The sequence below is a fragment of the Carcharodon carcharias genome, chromosome 31 (assembly GCF_017639515.1).
Source record: "Carcharodon carcharias isolate sCarCar2 chromosome 31, sCarCar2.pri, whole genome shotgun sequence".
Classification (NCBI taxonomy): domain Eukaryota; kingdom Metazoa; phylum Chordata; class Chondrichthyes; order Lamniformes; family Lamnidae; genus Carcharodon; species Carcharodon carcharias.
In genome coordinates, this window is record NC_054497.1 from 21,971,583 (window position 1) to 21,999,295 (window position 27,713).

Below are 27,713 nucleotides of genomic sequence, written 5' to 3' on the forward strand. Positions count from 1 at the left end.
GTCTCAAACACACACTCACCGTCTCTCACATAAACACCCACCATCTCTCACACACACACTCACCATCTCTCACACACACACTCACCATCACTCTCACACACACACTTACCATCTCTCTCTCATACACACTCACCATCTCTCTCACACACACACTCACCATCTCTATCTCAAACACACACTCACCATCATTCACACACACATGCTCAATATCTCCTTCACACACACACACTCACCATCGCTCATTTGAACACTCACCATCATTCTCACACACACTCACCATCTCTCACACACACTCACCAGGTCTCACAGACACACACTCACCATCTCTCACGCACAATCACCATCACTGTCACACACACACTCACCATCTCTCTCTCATACAGATTCACCATCTCTCTCACAAACACACTCACCATCTCTCTCTCACACACACACTTACCATCACTCTCACACACACACTCACCATCTCTCATTCACACACACACTCACCATCTCTCTCACACACACGCTCACCATGTCTCTCACACACACACTCACCAGGTCTCACAGACACACACTCACCATCTCTCACGCACAATCACCATCACTCTCACACACACACTCACCATCTCTCTCTCATACACACTCACCATCTCTCTCACACACACACTCACCATCTCTCATTCACACACACACACTCACCATCTCTGTCACACACACACTCACCATCTCTCTCACACACACAAACACTCACCATCAATCTCACACAAACACTCACCATCTCTCACATAAACAACCACCATCTCTCACACACACACTCACCATCTCTCTCACACACACACTCACCATCTCTCTCTCATACAGATTCACCATCTCTCTCACAAACACACTCACCATCTCTCTCTCACACACACACTTACCATCACTCTCACACACACACTCACCATCTCTCATTCATACACACACTCACCATCTCTCTCACACACACGCTCACCATGTCTCTCACACACACACTCACCAGGTCTCACAGGCACACACTCACCATCTCTCACGCACAATCACTATCACTGTCACACACACACTCACCATCTCTCTCTCATACACACTCACCATCTCTCTTACACACACACTCACCATCTCTCTCTCACACCCACACACATTCTCTCACACACACACACAATCAGCATCTCTCACACACACACACACACTCACCAATCTCTCACACACACACAAACCATCTCTGTCACACACACAAACTCACCATCTCTCTCACACACAGACACACACACACACACACCCACCATCTCTCACACTCACACACACACATACTCAGCATCTCTCTCTCTCACACACACACACACACACACCATCTCTCTCACACACACGCTCACCATGTCTCTCACACACACACTCACCAGGTCTCACAGACACCCACTCACCATCTCTCACGCACAATCACCATCACTCTCACACACACACTCACCATCTCTCTCTCATACACACTCACCATCTCTCTCACACACACACTCACCAACTCTCATTCACACACACACTCACCATCTCTCTCACACACACACTCACCATCTCTCTCACACACACAAACACTCACCATCAATCTCACACACACTCACCATCTCTCACATAAACAACCACCATCTCTCACACACACACTCACCATCTCTCTTACACACACACACACCATCTCTCACACACACACTCACCATCTCTCATACACACACAAACCATCTCTCTCACACACACACTCACCATCTCTCAAACACACACACACACACACACCATCTCTCACACACACACACAAATACTCAACATCTCTCACACACAAACACCATCTCTCTTTCACACACACACTCACCATCTCTCTCACACACACACTCACCATCTCTCTCACACACACAAACACTCACCATCAATCTCACACACACTCACCATCTCTCACATAAACAACCACCATCTCTCACACACACACTCACCATCTCTCTCACACACACACACACACACACACACCATCTCTCACACACACACACACACACCATCTCTCACACAAACACACGCACACACACACACCATCTTTCACACACACACACACACACACCATCTCTCTCTCACACACACACTCACCATCACTCTCACACAAAAACTCACCATCTAACACACATACACACACTCACCATCTCTCACACACACACACTCACCATCTCTCATACACACACACCATCTCTCTCACACACACACTCACCATCTCTCAAACACCCACACACTCACCATCTCTCATACAAACACACACCATCTCTCTCACACACACACTCACCATCCCTCAAACACACACACACTCACCAGCTCTGATACACACACACACTCACCATCTCTCTCTCACACACACACACACAAACACCATCTCTCTCAAACACACACACACTCACCATCTCACACACAAACACACACACACACACTCACCATCTCTCAATCACACACACACTCACCATCTCTCTCACAGACACACTTAACATCTCTCTCACGCACACACTCACCATCATTCACACACACACATACCCTCTCACACACACACACACACTCACCAATCTCTCACACACACACAAACCATGTCTGTCACACACACTATCTCACCATCTCTCTCACACACAGACACACACACACACACACCCACCATCTCTCACACTCACACACACACATACTCAGCATCTCTCTCTCTCACACACACACACACACACCATCTCTCTCACACACACGCTCACCATGTCTCTCACACACACACTCACCAGGTCTCACAGACACCCACTCACCATCTCTCACGCACAATCACCATCACTCTCACACACACACTCACCATCTCTCTCTCATACACACTCACCATCTCTCTCACACACACACTCACCAACTCTCATTCACACACACACTCACCATCTCTCTCACACACACACTCACCATCTCTCTCACACACACAAACACTCACCATCAATCTCACACACACTCACCATCTCTCACATAAACAACCACCATCTCTCACACACACACTCACCATCTCTCTTACACACACACACACCATCTCTCACACACACACTCACCATCTCTCATACACACACAAACCATCTCTCTCACACACACACTCACCATCTCTCAAACACACACACACACACACCATCTCTCACACACACACACAAATACTCAACATCTCTCACACACAAACACCATCTCTCTTTCACACACACACTCACCATCTCTCTCACACACACACTCACCATCTCTCTCACACACACAAACACTCACCATCAATCTCACACACACTCACCATCTCTCACATAAACAACCACCATCTCTCACACACACACTCACCATCTCTCTCACACACACACACACACACACACACCATCTCTCACACACACACACACACACCATCTCTCACACAAACACACGCACACACACACACCATCTTTCACACACACACACACACACACCATCTCTCTCTCACACACACACTCACCATCACTCTCACACAAAAACTCACCATCTAACACACATACACACACTCACCATCTCTCACACACACACACTCACCATCTCTCATACACACACACCATCTCTCTCACACACACACTCACCATCTCTCAAACACCCACACACTCACCATCTCTCATACAAACACACACCATCTCTCTCACACACACACTCACCATCCCTCAAACACACACACACTCACCAGCTCTGATACACACACACACTCACCATCTCTCTCTCACACACACACACACAAACACCATCTCTCTCAAACACACACACACTCACCATCTCACACACAAACACACACACACACACTCACCATCTCTCAATCACACACACACTCACCATCTCTCTCACAGACACACTTAACATCTCTCTCACGCACACACTCACCATCATTCACACACACACATACCATCTCTCACACACACACACACTCACCATCTCTCTCACACACAAAATCACCATCTCTCAAACACACACACACTCACCATCTCTCTCTCACACACACACACACACAAACACCATCTCTCTCAAACACACACACACTCACCATCTCTCTCTCTCTCACACACACACACACACACACACACAAACACCATCTCTCTCAAACACACACACACACTCACCATCTCTCACACACACACGCACACACACATTCACCATCTCTCTCACACACACACTCACCATCTCTCACGCACTTCACCATCTCTCTCACACAAACACTCACCATCTCTCACTCACACACACTCACCAGGTCTCACAGACACACACTCACCATCTCTCACGCACAATCACCATCACTGTCACACACACACTCACCATCTCTCTCTCACACACACACTCACAATCTCTCTCACACACACACTTAACATCTCTCTCACGCACACACTCACCATCATTCACACACACACGCTCACTATCTCCCTCACACACACACAATAACCGTCACTCACACACACACTCACCATCTCTCTCACACAAAAACACTCAACGTCTGTCACACACACGCACTCACCATCTCTCTCACACACACAAACACTCACCATCAGTCTCACACAAACACTCACCATCTCTCACATAAACACTCACCATCTCTCACACACACACTCACCATCTCTCTCTCATACAGATTCACCATCTCTCTCACACACACACTCACCATCTCTCTCTCACACACACACTTACCATCACTCTCACAGACACACTCACCATCTCTCTCTCATACACACTCACCATCTCTCTCACACACACACTCACCATCTCTCATTCACACACACACTCACCATCTCTCTCACACACACACTCACCATCAATCTCACACACACACTCACCATCTCTCACATAAACAACCACCATCTCTCACACACACACTCACCATCTCTCTCACACACACAAACACACACACACACACCATCTCTCACACACACACACACACACACCATCTCTCACACAAACACACGCACACACACACACTATCTTTCACACACACACACACACCATCTCTCTCGCACACACACAAGCACCATCACTCTCACACAAAAACTCACCATCTAACACACATACACACACTCACCATCTCTCACACACACACTCACCATCTCTCATACACACACAAACCATCTCTCTCACACACACACTCACCATCTCTCAATCACACACACACACACACACACACACACCATCTCTCACACACACAAACACAAATACTCAGCATCTCTCACACACAAAAACCATCTCTCTCTCACACACACACTCACCATCTCTCATTCACACACACACTCACCATCTCTCTCACACACACACTCACCATCTCTCTCACACACACAAACACTCACCATCAATCTCACACACACACTCACCATCTCTCACATAAACAACCATCATCTCTCACACACACACTCACCATCTCTCTCTCACACACACACACACACACCATCTCTCACACACACACACACACCATCTCTCACACAAACACACGCACACACACACCATCTTTCACACACACACACACACACACCATCTCTCTCTCACACAAACACTCACCATCACTCTCACACACACACTCACCATCTAACACACATACACACACTCACCATCTCTCACACACACACTCACCATCTCTCATACACACACATCATCTCTCTCACACACACACTCACCATCTCTCAAACACACACACACTCACCAGCTCTGATACACACACACACTCACCATCTCTCTCTCAAACACACACACACACAAACACCATCTCTCTCAAACACACACACACTCACCATGTCACACACAAACACACACACACACACTCACCATCTCTCAATCACACACACACTCACCATCTCTCTCACAGACACACTTAACATCTCTCTCACGCACACATTCACCATCATTCACACACACACACTCACCATCTCTCACACACACACACACTCACCATCTCTCTCACACACAAAATCACCATCTCTCAAACACACACACACTCACCATCTCTCTCTCTCACACACACACACACACAAACACCATCTCTCTCAAACACACACACACTCACCATCTCTCTCTCACACACACACACACACACACACAAACACCATCTCTCTCAAACACACACACACACTCACCATCTCACACACACACACACACACACACATGCACCATCTCTCAGACACACACACACACACACACTCACCATCTCTCTCACACACACACTCACCATCTCTCACGCACATTCACCATCTCTCTCACACACACACTCACCATCTCTCTCTCACACACACTCACCAGGTCTCACAGACACACACTCACCATCTCTCACGCACAGTCACCATCACTGTCACACACACACTCACCATCTCTCTCTCACACACACACTCACAATCTCTCTCACACACGCACTTAACATCTCTCTCACGCACACACTCACCATCATTCACACACACACGCTCACTATCTCCCTCACACACACACACTCACCATCACTCACACACACACTCACCATCTCTCTCACACACAAACACTCAACATCTGTCACACACACGCACTCACCATCTCTCTCACACGCACAAACACTCACCATCAGTCTCACACACACACTCACCATCTCTCACATAAACACTCACCATCTCTAACACACACACTCACTATCTCTCACACACAAACTCACCATCACTCTCACACACACACTTACCATCTCTCTCTCATACACACTCACCATCTCTCTCACACACACACTCACCATCTCTCTCTCTCACACACAGTCACCATCATTCACACACATATGCTCAACATCTCCTTCACACACACACACTCACCATCGCTCATTTACACTCTCACCATCTCTCTCACACACACGCTCACCATGTCCCTCACACACACACTCACCAGGTCGAACAGACAAGCACTCACCATCTCTCACGCACACTCACCATCTCTCTCACACATCAAACACTCCCCATCAGTCTCAAACACACACTCACCGTCTCTCACATAAACACCCACCATCTCTCACACACACACTCACCATCTCTCACACACACACTCACCATCACTCTCACACACACACTTACCATCTCTCTCTCATACACACTCACCATCTCTCTCACACACACACTCACCATCTCTATCTCAAACACACACTCACCATCATTCACACACACATGCTCAATATCTCCTTCACACACACACACTCACCATCGCTCATTTGAACACTCACCATCTTTCTCACACACACTCACCATCTCTCACACACACTCACCAGGTCTCACAGACACATACTCACCATCTCTCACGCACAATCACCATCACTGTCACACACACACTCACCATCTCTCTCTCATACAGATTCACCATCTCTCTCACACACACACTCACCATCTCTCTCTCACACACACACTTACCATCACTCTCACACACACACTCACCAGGTCTCACAGACACACACTCACCATCTCTCACGCACAATCACCATCACTCTCACACACACACTCACCATCTCTCTCTCATACACACTCACCATCTCTCTCACACACACACTCACCATCTCTCTCACACACACAAACACTCACCATCAATCTCACACACACACTCACCATCTCTCACATAAACAACCACCATCTCTCACACACACACTCACCATCTCTCTCACACACACACACACACACACACACCATCTCTCACACACTCACACACACACCATCTCTCACACAAACACACGCACACACACACACCATCTTTCACACACACACACACACACCATCTCTCTCTCACACACACACTCACCATCACTCTCACACAAAAACTCACCATCTAACACACATACACACACTCACCATCTCTCACACACACACTCACCATCTCTCATACACACACAAACCATCTCTCTCACACACACACTCACCATCTCTCAAACAAAAACACACACACACACACACCATCTCTCACACACACAAACACAAATACTCAGCATCTCTCACACACAAAAACCATCTCTCTCTCACACACACACTCACCATCTCTCATTCACACACACACTCACCATCTCTCTCACACACACACTCACCATCTCTCTCACACACACAATCACTCACCATCAATCTCACACACACTCACCATCTCTCACATAAACAACCACCATCTCTCACACACACACACACACCATCTCTCTCACACACACACACACACACCATCTCTCACACAAACACACGCACACACACACACCATCTTTCACACACACACACACCATCTCTCTCTCACACACACACTCACCATCACTCTCACCATCTAACACACATACACACACTCACCATCTCTCACACACACACTCACCATCTCTCATACACACACACCATCTCTCTCACACACACACTCACCATCTCTCAAACACACACACACTCACCATCTCTCATACACACACACCATCTCTCTCACACACACACTCACCATCTCTCAAACACACACACATTCACCAGCTCTGATACACACACACACACTCACCATCTCTCTCTCACACACACACACACACACACACAAACACCATCTCTCTCAAACACACTCACACTCACCATCTCACACACAAACACACACACACACACTCACCATCTCTCAATCACACACACAGTCACCATCTCTCTCACAGACACACTTAACATCTCTCTCACGCACACAGTCACCATCATTCACACACACACACATACCATCTCTCACACACACACACACTCACCATCTCTCTCACACACAAAATCACCATCTCTCAAACACACACACACTCACCATCTCTCTCTCTCACACACACACACACACACACACACAAACACCATCTCTCTCAAACACACACACACACTCACCATCTCACACACACACACACACACACACACATGCACCATCTCTCACACACACACGCACACACACACTCACCATCTCTCTCACACACACACTCACCATCTCTCACGCACATTCACCATCTCTCTCACACACACACTCACCATCTCTCTCTCACACACACTCACCAGGTCTCACAGACACACACTCACCATCTCTCACGCACAATCACCATCACTGTCACAAACACACTCACCATCTCTCTCACACTCACACTCACAATCTCTCTCACACACACTTAACATCTCTCTCACGCACACACTCACCATCATTCACACACACATGCTCACTATTTCCCTCACACACACACACTCACCATCACTCACACACACAATCACCATCTCTCACACACACACTCACCATCTCTCACACATACACACAATCACCATCTCTCATACACACACATACTCACCATCTCCCTCACATACACACTCACCATCTCTCTCACACACACGCTCAACATGTCTCTCACACACACACTCACAAGGTCTCACAGACACACACTCACCATCTCTCATGCACAATCACCATCACTGTCACATACACACTCACCATCTCTCATTCACACACACACTCACCATCTCTCTCACACACACACTCACAATCTCTCTCACACACACAAACACTCACCATCAATCTCACACACACACTCACCATCTCTCACCTAAACAACCACCATCTCTCACACACGCACTCACCATCTCTCTCACACACACACACACACACACACCATCTCTCACACACACACACACACGCACTCAGCATCTCTCACACACACACACCATCTCTCACACGCACACACACACTCACCATCTCTCTCACACACACACACTCACCATCTCTCACACAAACACACACACACACACACACACGCACCATCTTTCACACACACACACATACACACACACCATCTCTCTCTCACACACACAATCACCATCTCTCTCACACACACACTCACCATCTAACACACATACACACATTCACCATCTCTCACACACACACTCAACATCTCTCATACACACACAAACACCATCTGTCTCACACACACACTCACCATCTCTCAAACTCACACACACGCACCATCTCTCTCTCTCACACACACACAAACACCATCTCTCTCAAACACACACACACACTCACCATCTTACACACACGCACACACACACACCATCTCTCAATCACACACACACGCACCATCTCTCACACACACCCACACGCACACACACACTCACCATCACTCTAACACACACACTCACCATCTATCACACATACATACACTCACCATCTCTCACACACGCACTCATCATCTCTCCCACATACACACACTCACCATCTCTCATACACACACTCACAATCCCTCATACACACACACACCATCTCTCTCACTCACACACTCACCATCTCTCAAACACACACACACTCACTATCTCTCACACACACATACACTCACAATCTCTCTCACACACACATACACACACACACACAAACACCATCTCTCGCACACACACACACACACACACTCACCATCTCTCACACACACACACACACCATCTCTCTCACACACACACACTCACCATCTCTCACACACACACAAACACAAACACACACTCACCATCTCTCTCTCACACACACTTAACATCTCTCTCACACACACACACACCATCATTCACACACACACGCTCACTATCTCCCTCACACACACACACTCACCATCGCTCACACACACACTCACCATCTCTCTCACACACAAACACTCACCATCTGTCACACACACACACTCACCATCTCTCTCACACATCAAACACTCCCCATCAGTCTCAAACACACACTCACCATCTCTCACATAAACACCCACCATCTCTCACACACACACTCACCATCTCTCACACACACACTCACCATCACTCTCACACACACACTTACCATCTCTCTCTCATACACACTCACCATCTCTCTCACACACACACTCACCATCTCTATCTCAAACACACACTCACCATCATTCACACACACATGCTCAATATCTCCTTCACACACACGCACTCACCATCGCTCATTTGAACACTCACCATCCTTCTCACACACACTCACCATCACTCACACACACTCACCCGGTCTCACAGACACACACTCACCATCTCTCACGCACAATCACCATCACTGTCACACACACACTCACCATCTCTCTCTCATACAGATTCACCATCTCTCTCACACACACACTCACCATCTCTCTCTCACACACACACTTACCATCACTCTCACACACACACTCACCATCTCTCATTCACACACACACTCACCATCTCTCTCACACACACGCTCACCATGTCTCTCACACACACACTCACCAGGTCTCACAGACACACACTCACCATCTCTCACGCACAATCACCATCACTCTCACACACACACTCACCATCTCTCTCTCATACACACTCACCATCTCCTCACACACACACTCACCATCTCTCTCACACACACAAACACTCACCATCAATCTCACACACACACTCACCATCTCTCACATAAACAACCACCATCTCTCACACACACACTCACCATCTCTCTCACACACACACACACACACACACACACCATCTCTCACACACTCACACACACACCATCTCTGACACAAACACATGCACACACACACACCATCTTTCACACACACACACACACACACCATCTCTCTCTCACACACACACTCACCATCACTCTCACACAAAAACTCACCATCTAACACACATACACACACTCACCATCTCTCACACACACACTCACCATCTCTCATACACACACAAACCATCTCTCTCACACACACACTCACCATCTCTCAAACACACACACACAAACACACACAATCTCTCACACACACAAACACAAATACTCAGCATCTCTCACACACAAAAACCATCTCTCTCTCACACACACACTCACCATCTCTCAAACAAAAACACACACACACACACACACCATCTCTCTCACACACACACTCACCATCTCTCTCACACACACAAACACTCACCATCAATCTCACACACGCACTCACCAACTCTCACATAAACAACCACCATCTCTCACACACACACTCACCATCTCTCTCACACACACACACACACACCATCTCTCACACACACACACACACACCATCTCTCACACAAACACACGCACACACACACACCATCTTTCACACACACACACACCATCTCTCTCTCACACACACACTCACCATCACTCTCACACAAAACCTCACCATCTAACACACATACACACACTAACCATCTCTCACACACACACTCACCATCTCTCATACACACACACCATCTCTCTCACACACACACTCACCATCTCTCAAACACACACACACTCACCATCTCTCATACACACACACACCATCTCTCTCACACACACACTCACCATCTCTCAAACACACACACACTCACCAGCTCTGATACACACACACACACACTCACCATCTCTCTCTCTCACACACACACACACACACAAACACCATCTCTCTCAAACACACTCACACTCACCATCTCACACACAAACACACACACACACACACTCACCATCTCTCAATCACACACACACTCACCATCTCTCTCACAGACACACTTAACATCTCTCTCACGCACACAGTCACCATCATTCACACACACACACATACCATCTCTCACACACACACACACTCACCATCTCTCTCACACACAAAATCACCATCTCTCAAACACACACACACTCACCATCTCTCTCTCTCACACACACACACACACACACACACACACATACACCATCTCTCTCAAACAAACACACACACTCACCATCTCACACACACACACACACACACACACATGCACCATCTCTCACACACACACGCACACACACACTCACCATCTCTCTCTCACACACACTCACCAGGTCTCACAGACACACACTCACCATTTCTCACGCACAATCACCATCACTGTCACACACACACTCACCATCTCTCTCTCACACACACACTCACAATCTCTCTCACACACACACTTAACATCTCTCTCACGCACACACTCACCATCATTCACACACACACGCTCACTATCTCCCTCACACACACACACTCACCATCACTCACACGCACAATCACCATCACTGTCACACACACACTCAACATATCTCTCTCATACACACGCACCATCTCTCTCACACACACACGCACCATCTCTCACACACACACTCACCATCTCTCACATGTACACACAATCACCAACTCTCATACACACACATACTCATCATCTCCCTCACATACACACTCACCATCTCTCTCACACACACGCTCAACATGTCTCTCACACACTCACTCACCAGGTCTCACAGACACACACTCACCATCTCTCACATACACACTCACCATCTCTCACACATACACACAATCACCATCTCTCATACACACACATACTCACCATCTCCCTCACATACACACTCACCATCTCTCTCACACACACGCTCAACATGTCTCTCACACACACACTCACAAGGTCTCACAGACACACACTCACCATCTCTCATGCATAATCACCATCACTGTCACATACACACTCACCATCTCTCATTCACACACACACTCACCATCCCTCTCACACACACACTCACAATCTCTCTCACACACACAAACACTCACCATCAATCTCACACACACACTCACCATCTCTCACCTAAACAACCACCATCTCTCACACACGCACTCACCATCTCTCTCACACACACACACACACCATCTCTCACACACACACACACGCACTCAGCATCTCTCACACACACACACCATCTCTCACACACACACACACTCACCATCTCTCTCACACACACACACTCACCATCTCTCATACAAACACACACACACACACACCATCTTTCACACACACACACATACACACACACCATCTCTCTCTCACACACACAATCACCATCTCTCTCACACACACACTCACCATCTAACACACATACACACATTCACCATCTCTCACACACACACTCAACATCTCTCATACACACACAAACACCATCTGTCTCACACACACACTCACCATCTCTCAAACTCACACACACTCACCATCTCTCTCTCTCACACACACACAAACACCATCTCTCTCAAACACATACACACACTCACCATCTTACACACACACACACACACCATCTCTCAATCACACACACACGCACCATCTCTCACACACACCTACACGCACACACACAATCACCATCACTCTAACACACACACTCACCATCTCTCATACACACACATACTCACCATCTCCCTCACATACACACTCACCATCTCTCTCACACACACGCTCAACATGTCTCTCACACACACACTCACAAGGTCTCACAGACACACACTCACCATCTCTCATGCATAATCACCATCACTGTCACATACACACTCACCATCTCTCATTCACAGACACACTCACCATCTCTCTCACACACACACTCACAATCTCTCTCACACACACAAACACTCACCATCAATCTCACACACACACTCACCATCTCTCACCTAAACAACCACCATCTCTCACACACGCACTCACCATCTCTCTCACACACACACACCATCTCTCACACACACACACACGCACTCAGCATCTCTCACACACACACACCATCTCTCACACACACACACACTCACCATCTCTCTCACACACACACACTCACCATCTCTCACACAAACACACACACACACAATCTTTCACACACACACAAATACACACACACCATCTCTCTCTCACACATACAATCACCATCTCTCTCACACACACACTCACCATCTAACACACATACACACATTCACCATCTCTCACACACACACTCAACATCTCTCATACACACACAAACACCATCTGTCTCACACACACACTCACCATCTCTCAAAATCACACACACTCACCATCTCTCTCTCTCACACACACACAAACACCATCTCTCTCAAACACACACACACACTCACCATCTTACACACACACACACACCATCTCTCAATCACACACACACGCACCATCTCTCACACACACCCACACGCACACACACACTCACCATCACTCTAACACACACACTCACCATCTCTCATACACACACTCACAATCCCTCATACACACACACACCATCTCTCTCACACACACACTCACCATCTCTCAAACACACACACACTCACTATCTCTCACACACACATACACTCACGATCTCTCTCACACACACATACACACACACACACAAACACCATCTCTCGCACACACACACACACACACACACACACTCACCATCTCTCACACACACACACACACACCATCTCTCTCACACACACACGCTCACCATCGCTCACACACACACTCACCATCTCTCTCACACACAAACACTCACCATCTGTCACACACACACTCACCATCTCTCTCACACATCAAACACTCCCCATCAGTCTCAAACACACACTCACCATCTCTCACATAAACACCCACCATCTCTCACACACACACTCACCATCTCTCACACACACACTCACCATCACTCTCACACACACACTTACCATCTCTCTCTCATACACACTCACCATCTCTCTCACACACACACTCACCATCTCTATCTCAAACACACACTCACCATCATTCACACACACATGCTCAATATCTCCTTCACACACAAACACTCACCATCGCTCATTTGAACACTCACCATCTTTCTCACACACACTCACCATCTCTCACACACACTCACCAGGTCTCACAGACACACACTCACCATCTCTCACGCACAATCACCATCATTGTCACACACACACTCACCATCTCTCTCACACACACACTCACCATCTCTCATTCACACACACACTCACCATCTCTCTCACACACACACTCACCATCTCTCTCACACACACAAACACTCACCATCAATCTCACACAAACACTCACCATCTCTCACATAAACAACCACCATCTCTCACACACACACTCACCATCTCTCTCACACACACACACACCATCTCTCACACACTCACACACACCATCTCTCACACAAACACACGCTCACACACACACCATCTTTCACACACACACACACACACACACCATCTCTCTCTCTCACACACACACTCACCATCACTCTCACACAAAAACTCACCATCTAACACACATACACACACTCACCCTCTCTCTCACACACACTCACCATCTCTCAAACACACACACACTCACTATCTCTCATACACACACACACCATCTCTCTCACACACACACTCACCATCTCTCAAACACACACACACTCACCAGCTCTGATACACACACACACACTCACCATCTCTCTCTCTCTCACACACACACACACAAACACCATCTCTCTCAAACACACTCACACTCACCATCTCACACACAAACACACACACACACACTCACCATCTCTCAATCACACATACACTCCCATCTCTCTCACAGACACACTTAACATCTCTCTCACGCACACACTCACCATCATTCACACACACACACATACCATCTCTCACACACACACACACTCACCATCTCTCTCACACACAAAATCACCATCTCTCAAACACACACACACTCACCATCTCTCTCTCTCACACACACACACACACACACACACACAAACACCATCTCTCTCAAACACACACACACACTCACCATCTCACACACACACACACACACACACACATGCACCATCTCTCACACACACACGCACACACACACTCACCATCTCTCTCACACACACACTCACCATCTCTCACGCACATTCACCATCTCTCTCACACACACACTCACCATCTCTCTCTCACACACACTCACCAGGTCTCACAGACACACACTCACCATCTCTCACGCACAATCACCATCACTGTCACACACACACTCACCATCTCTCTCTCACACACACACTCACAATCTCTCTCACACACACACTTAACATCTCTCTCACGCACACACTCACCATCATTCACACACACACGCTCACAATCTCCCTCACACACACACTCACCATCACTCACACACACACTCACCATCTCTCACACACACACTCACCATCTCTCACATAGACACTCACCATCTCTCACACATACACACAATCACCAACTCTCATACACACACATACTCACCATCTCCCTCACATACACACTCACCATCTCTCTCACACACACGCTCAACATGTCTCTCACACACACACTCACCAGGTCTCACAGACACACACTCACCATCTCTCACATACACACTCACCATCTCTCACACATACACACAATCACCATCTCTCATACACCCACATACTCACCATCTCCCTCACATACACACTCACCATCTCTCTCACACACACGCTCAACATGTCTCTCACACACACACTCACCAGGTCTCACAGACACACACTCACCATCTCTCATGCACAATCACCATCACTGTCACATACACACTCACCATCTCTCATTCACACACACACTCACTATCTCTCTCACACACACACCCACCATCTCTCTCACACACACAAACACTCACCATCAATCTCACACACACACTCACCATCTCTCACCTAAACAACCACCATCTCTCACACACGCACTCAGCATCTCTCTCACACACACACACACACACCATCTCTCACACACACACACACGCACTCAGCATCTCTCACACACACACACCATCTCTCACACACACACACACTAACCATATCTCTCACACACACACTCACCATCTCTCACACAAACACACACACACACACACACACACACACCATCTTTCACACACACACACATACACACACACCATCTCTCTCTCACACACACAATCACCATCTCTCTCACACACACACTCACCATCTAACACACATACACACATTCACCATCTCTCACACACACACTCAACATCTCTCATACACACACAAACACCATCTGTCTCACACACACACTCACCATCTCTCAAACACACACACACTCACCATCTCTCTCTCTCACACACACACAAACACCATCTCTCTCAAACACACACACACACTCACCATCTTACACACACACACACACACACACACACCATCTCTCAATCAAACACACACGCACCATCTCTCACACACACCCACACGCACACACACACTCACCATCACTCTAACACACACACTCACCATCTATCACACATACATACACTCACCATCTCTCACACACGCACTCATCATCTCTCCCACATACACACACTCACCATCTCTCATACACACACTCACAATCCCTCATACACACACTCACCATCAATCTCACACACACACTCACCATCTCTCACCTAAACAACCACCATCTCTCACACACGCACTCAGCATCTCTCTCACACACACACACACACACCATCTCTCACACACACACACACGCACTCAGCATCTCTCACACACACACACCATCTCTCACACACACACACACTAACCATATCTCTCACACACACACTCACCATCTCTCACACAAACACACACACACACACACACACACACACCATCTTTCACACACACACACATACACAGACACCATCTCTCTCTCACACACACAATCACCATCTCTCTCACACACACACTCACCATCTAACACACATACACACATTCACCATCTCTCACACACACACTCAACATCTCTCATACACACACAAACACCATCTGTCTCACACACACACTCACCATCTCTCAAACACACACACACTCACCATCTCTCTCTCTCACACACACACAAACACCATCTCTCTCAAACACACACACACACTCACCATCTTACACACACACACACACACACACACACCATCTCTCAATCAAACACACACGCACCATCTCTCACACACACCCACACGCACACACACACTCACCATCACTCTAACACACACACTCACCATCTATCACACATACATACACTCACCATCTCTCACACACGCACTCATCATCTCTCCCACATACACACACTCACCATCTCTCATACACACACTCACAATCCCTCATACACACACACACCATCTCTCTCACACACACACTCACCATCTCTCAAACACACACACACTCACTATCTCTCACACACACATACACTCACGATCTCTCTCACACACACATACACACACACACACAAACACCATCTCTCGCACACACACACACACACACACACACACTCACCATCTCTCACACACACACACACACACACCATCTCTCACACACACACACTCACCATCTCTCACACACACACAAACACAAACACACACTCACCATATCTCTCTCACACACACTTAACATCTCTCTCACACACACACTCACCATCATTCACACACAACGCTCACTATCTCCCTCACACACACACACTCACCATCGCTCTCACACACAGTCACCATCTCTCTCACACACAAACACTCACCATCTGTCACACACACACACTCACCATCTCTCTCACACATCAAACACTCCCCATCAGTCTCAAACACACACTCACCATCTCTCACATAAACACCCACCATCTCACACACGCACTCACCATCTCTCACACACACACTCACCATCACTCTCACACACACACTTACCATCTCTCTCTCATACACACTCACCATCTCTCTCACACACACACTCACCATCTCTATCTCAAACACACACTCACCATCATTCACACACACATGCTCAATATCTCCTTCACACACACACACTCACCATCGCTCATTTGAACACTCACCATCTTTCTCACACACACTCACCATCTCTCACACACACTCACCAGGTCTCACAGACACACACTCACCATCTCTCACGCACAATCACCATCACTCTCACACACACACTCACCATCTCTCTCTCATACAGATTCACCATCTCTCTCACACACACACTCACCATCTCTCTCTCACACACACACTTACCATCACTCTCACACACACACTCACCAGGTCTCACAGACACACACTCACCATCTCTCACGCACAATCACCATCACTCTCACACACACACTCACCATCTCTCTCTCATACAGATTCACCATCTCTCTCACACACACACTCACCATCTCTCTCTCACACACACACTTACCATCACTCTCACACACACACTCACCAGGTCTCACAGACACACACTCACCATCTCTCACGCACAATCACCATCACTGTCACACACACACTCACCATCTCTCTCTCATACAGATTCACCATCTCTCTCACACACACACTCACCATCTCTCTCTCACACACACACTCACCATCTCTCTCACACACACGCTCACCATGTCTCTCACACACACACTCACCAGGTCTCACAGACACACACTCACCATCTCTCACGCACAATCACCATCACTCTCACACACACACTCACCATCTCTCTCTCATACACACTCACCATCTCTCTCACACACACACTCACCATCTCTCATTCACACACACACTCACCATCTCTCTCACACACACACTCACCATCTCTCTCACACACACAAACACTCACCATCAATCTCACACGCACACACTCACCATCTCTCACATAAACAACCACCATCTCTCACACACACACTCACCATCTCTCTCTCACACACACACACCATCTCTCACACACTCACACACACCATCTCTCACACAAACACACGCACACACACACACCATCTTTCACACACACACACACACACACACACCTCTCTCTCACACACACACTCACCATCACTCTCACACAAAAACTCACCATCTAACACACATACACACACTCACCATCTCTCACACACACACTCACCATCTCTCATACACACACAAACCATCTCTCTCACACACACACTCACCATCTCTCAATCACACGCACACACACACACACACACCATCTCTCACACACACACACACAAATACTCAGCATCTCTCACACACAAACACCATCTCTCTCACACACACACTCACCATCTCTCTCACACACACAAACACTCACCATCAATCTCACACACACTCACCATCTCTCACATAAACAACCACCATCTCTCACACACACACTCACCATCTTTCTCACACACACACAAACCATCTCTCAAACACACACACACACACACACACACCATCTCTCACACACACACACACAAATACTCAGCATCTCTCACACACAAACACCATCTCTCTCTCACACACACACTCACCATCTCTCATTCATACACACACTCACCATCTCTCTCACACACACACTCACCATCTCTCTCACACACACAAACACTCACCATCAATTTCACACACACTCACCATCTCTCACATAAACAACCACCATCTCTCACACACACACTCACCATCTCTCACATAAACAACCACCATCTCTCACACACACACTCACCATCTCTCTCACACACACACACACACACACACCATCTCTCACACACACACACTCACACACCATCTCTCACACAAACACACGCACACACACACACCATCTTTCACACACACACACACCATCTCTCTCTCACACACACACTCACCATCACTCTCACACAAAAACTCACCATCTAACACACATACACACACTCACCATCTCTCACACACACACTCACCATTTCTCATACACACACACCATCTCTCTCACACACACACTCACCATCTCTCAAACAACACACACTCACTATCTCTCATACACACACACACCATCTCTCTCACACACACACTCACCATCCCTCAAACACACACACACTCACCAGCTCTGATACACACACACACTCACCATCTCTCTCTCTCACACACACACACACACAAACACCATGTCTCTCAAACACACTCACACTCACCATCTCACACACAAACACACACAAACACACTCACCATCTCTCAATCACACACACACTCACCATCTCTCTCACAGACACACTTAACATCTCTCTCACGCACACACTCACCATCATTCACACACACACACATACCATCTCTCACACACACACACACTCACCATCTCTCTCATACACAAAATCACCATCTCTCAAACACACAAGCACTCACCATCTCTCTCTCTCACACACACACACACACAAACACCATCTCTCTCAAACACACACACACTCACCATCTCTCTCTCTGACACAGACATGCACACACACACACAAACATCATCTCTCTCAAACACACACACACACTCACCATCTCACACACACACATGCACACACACACTCACCATCTCTCTCACACACACACTCACCATCTCTCACGCACATTCACCATCTCTCTCACACACACACTCACCATCTCTCTCTCACACACACTCACCAGGTCTCACAGACACACACTCACCATCTCTCATGCACAATCACCATCACTCTCACACACACACTCACCATCTCTCTCTCACACGCACACGCACAATCTCTCTCACACACACACAACATCTCTCTCATGCACACACTCACCATCATTCACACACACATGCTCACTAACTCCCTCACACACACACAATCACCATCACTCACACACACACTCACCATCTCTCTCACACACAAACACTCAACATCTGTCACACACACGCACTCACCATCTCTCTCACACACACAAACACTCACCATCAGTCTCACACACACACTCACCATCTCTCACATAAACAGTCACCATCTCTCTCACACATACAAACACTCACCATCAGTCTCACACACACACTCACCATCTCTCACATAAACACTCACCATCTCTCACACACACACTCACCATCTCTCTCTCATACAGATTCACCATCTCTCTCACACACACACTCACCATCTCTCATTCACACACACACTCACCATCTTTCTCACACACACACTCACCATCTCTCTCACGCACACAAACACTCACCATCAATCTCACACACACACTCACCATCTCTCACATAAACAACCACCATCTCTCACACACACACTCACCATCTCTCTCACACACACACACACAAACACCATCTCTCACACACTCACACACACACCATCTCTCACACAAACACACGCACACACACACACTATCTTTCACACACACACACTCACACACACCATCTCTCTCTCACACACACACTCACCATCACTCTCACACAAAAACTCACCATCTAACACACATACACACACTCACCATCTCTCACACACACACTCACCATCTCTCAAACACACACACACACACATGCACTCCATCTCTCACACACACAAACACAAATACTCAGCATCTCTCACACACAAAAACCATCTCTCTCTCACACACACACTCACCATCACTCTCACACACACACTCACCATCTCTCACATAAACACTCACCATCTCTCACACACACACTCACCATCTCTCTCTCATACAGATTCACCATCACTCTCACACACACACTCACCATCTCTCTCTCACACACACACTTACCATCACTCTCACACACACACTCACCATCTCTCTCTCATACACACTCACCATCTCTCTCACACACACACTCACCATCTCTCATTCACAGACACACTCACCATCTCTCTCACACACACACTCACCATCTCTCTCACACACACAAACACTCACCATCAATCTCACACACACACTCACCATCTCTCACATAAACAACCACCATCTCTCACACACACACTCACCATCTCTCTCACACACACACACACAAACACCATCTCTCACACACTCACACACACACCATCTCTCACACAAACACACGCACACACACACACTATCTTTCACACACACACACTCACACACACCATCTCTCTCTCACACACACACTCACCATCAGTCTCACACAAAAACTCACCATCTAACACACATACACACACTCACCATCTCTCACACACACACTCACCATCTCTCAAACACACACACACACACACACACACTCCATCTCTCACACACACAAACACAAATACTCAGCATCTCTCACACACAAAAACCATCTCTCTCTCACACACACACTCACCATCTCTCATTCACAGACACACTCACCATCTCTCTCACACACACACTCACCATCTCTCTCACACACACAAACACTCACCATCAATCTCACACACACACTCACCATCTCTCACATAAACAACCACCATCTCTCTCACACACACTCACCATCTCTCTCACACACACACACACACACACACACCATCTCTCACACACACACACACACCATCTCTCACACAAACACACGCCCACACACACACCATCTTTTACACACACACACACACCATCTCTCTCACACACACACTCACCATCACTCTCACACAAAAACTCACCATCTAACACACATGCACACACTCACCATCTCTCACACACACACTCACCATCTCTCATACACACACACCATCTCTCTCACACACACACTCACCATCTCTCAAACACACACACACTGACCATCTCTCATACACACACACAACATCTCTCTCACACACACACACACCATCTCTCAAACAAATACACACTCACCAGCTCTGATACACACACACACTCACCATCTCTCTCTCTCACACACACACACAAACACCGTCTCTCTCAAACACACACACACTCACCATCTCACACACAAACACACACACACACACTCACCATCTCTCAATCACACAAACAGTCACCATCTATCTCACAGACACACTTAACATCTCTCTCACGCACACACTCACCATCATTCACACACACACACATACCATCTCTCACACACACACACACTCACCATCTCTCTCACACACAAAACCAAATCCCTCAAACACACACACACTCACAATCTCTCTCTCTCACACACACACACACACACACAAACACCATCTCTCTCAAACACACACACACACTCACCATCTCACACACACACACATGCACCATCTCTCACACAAACACGCACACACACACTCACCATCTCTCTCACACACACACTCACCATCTCTCTCACACACACGCTCTCCATGTCTCTCACACACACACTCACCAGGTCTCACAGACACACACTCACCATCTCTCACGCACAATCACCATCACTCTCACACACACACTCACCATCTCTCTCTCATACACACTCACCATCTCTCTCACACACAAACTCACCATCTCTCATTCACACACACACTCACCATCTCTCTCACACACACACTCACCATCTCTCTCACACACACAAACACTCACCATCAATCTCACACACACACTCACCATCTCTCACATAAACAACCACCATCTCTCACACACACACTCACCATCTCTCTCTCACACACACACTTACCATCACTCTCACACACACACTCACCATCTCTCTCTCATACACACTCACCATCTCTCTCACACACACACTCACCATCTCTCATTCACAGACACACTCACCATCTCTCTCACACACACACTCACCATCTCTCTCACACACACAAACACTCACCATCAATCTCACACACACACTCACCATCTCTCACATAAACAACCACCATCTCTCACACACACACTCACCATCTCTCTCACACACACACACACAAACACCATCTCTCACACACTCACACACACACCATCTCTCACACAAACACACGCACACACACACACTATCTTTCACACACACACACTCACACACACCATCTCTCTCTCACACACACACTCACCATCATTCACACACATATGCTCAATATCTCCTTCACACACACACACTCACCATCGCTCATTTACACTCTCACCATCTCTCTCACACACACGCTCACCATTTCCCTCACACACACACTCACCAGGTCTCACAGACAAGCACTCACCATCTCTCACGCACACTCACCATCTCTCACACACACACTCACCATCTCTCTTTCAGACATACACTCACCATCATTAACACACAAATGCTCAATATCTCCTTCACACACACTCACCATCGCTCATTTAAACACTCACCAGCTTTCTCACACACAAACACTCACCATCTGTCACACACACACACTCACTATCTCTCTCACACACACAAACACTCACCATCAGTCTCACACACACACACACCATCTCTCGCATAAACACCCACCATCTCTCACAAACACACTCACCATCTCTCACACACACACTCACCTTCACTCTCACACACACACTCACCATCATTCACACACACATGCTCAATATCTCCACACACACACACTCACCATCGCTCATTTAAACACTCACCATCTTTCTCACACACACTCACCATCTCTCACGCACATTCACCATCTCACACACACACTCACCATCTCTCACGCACATTCACCATCTCTCTCACACACGTACTCACCATCTCTCTCACACACATACTCACCATCTCTCACACACACACTCACCATCTCTCACATGCACACCCACCATCTCTCACACATACACACAATCACCATCTCTCATACACTCACATACTCACCATCTCCCTCACATACACACTCACCATCTCTCTCACACACACGCTCAACATGTCTCTCACACACACACTCACCAGGTCTCACAGACACACACTCACCATCTCTCACATACACACTCACCATCTCTCACACATACACACAATCACCATCTCTCATACACCCACATACTCACCATATCCCTCACATACACACTCACCATCTCTCTCACACACACTCTCAACATGTCTCTCACACACACACTCACTAGGTCTCACAGACACACACTCACCATCTCTCATTCACACACACACTCACCATCTCTCTCACACACACACTCACCATCTCTCTCACACACACAAACACTCACCATCAATCTCACACACACACTCACCATCTCTCACATAAACAACCACCATCTCTCACACACACACTCACCATCTCTCTCTCTCACACACACACACACACACACACCATCTCTCACACACACACACACACAAATACTCAGCATCTCTCTCTCTCACACACACAAACACACACCATCTCTCACACAAACACACGCACACACACACACCATCTTTCACACACACACACACACACCATCTCTCCCTCACACACACACTCACCATCACTCTCACACAAACACTCACCATCTAACACACATACACACACTCACCTTCTCTCACACACACACTCACCATCTCTCAAACACACACACACTCACCAGCTCTCATACACACACACACTCCCCATCTCTCATACACGCACACACCATCTCTCTCACACACACACTCACCATCTCTCAATCACACACACACTCACCAGCTCTCCTACACACACGCACTCACCATCTGTCTCTCACACACACACACACACACACAAACACCATCTCTCTCAAACACACACACACTCACCATCTCACACACAAACACACACACACACACTCACCATCTCTCAATCACACAAACAGTCACCATCTATCTCACAGACACACTTAACATCTCTCTCACGCACACACTCACCATCATTCACACACACACACATACCATCTCTCACACACACACACACTCACCATCTCTCTCACACACAAAACCAAATCCCTCAAACACACACACACTCACCATCTCTCTCTCTCACACACACACACACACACACAAACACCATCTCTCTCAAACACACACACACACTCACCATCTCACACACACACACATGCACCATCTCTCACACAAACACGCACACACACACTCACCATCTCTCTCACACACACACTCACCATCTCTCTCACACACACGCTCTCCATGTCTCTCACACACACACTCACCAGGTCTCACAGACACACACTCACCATCTCTCACGCACAATCACCATCACTCTCACACACACACTCACCATCTCTCTCTCATACACACTCACCATCTCTCTCACACACAAACTCACCATCTCTCATTCACACACACACTCACCATCTCTCTCACACACACACTCACCATCTCTCTCACACACACAAACACTCACCATCAATCTCACACACACA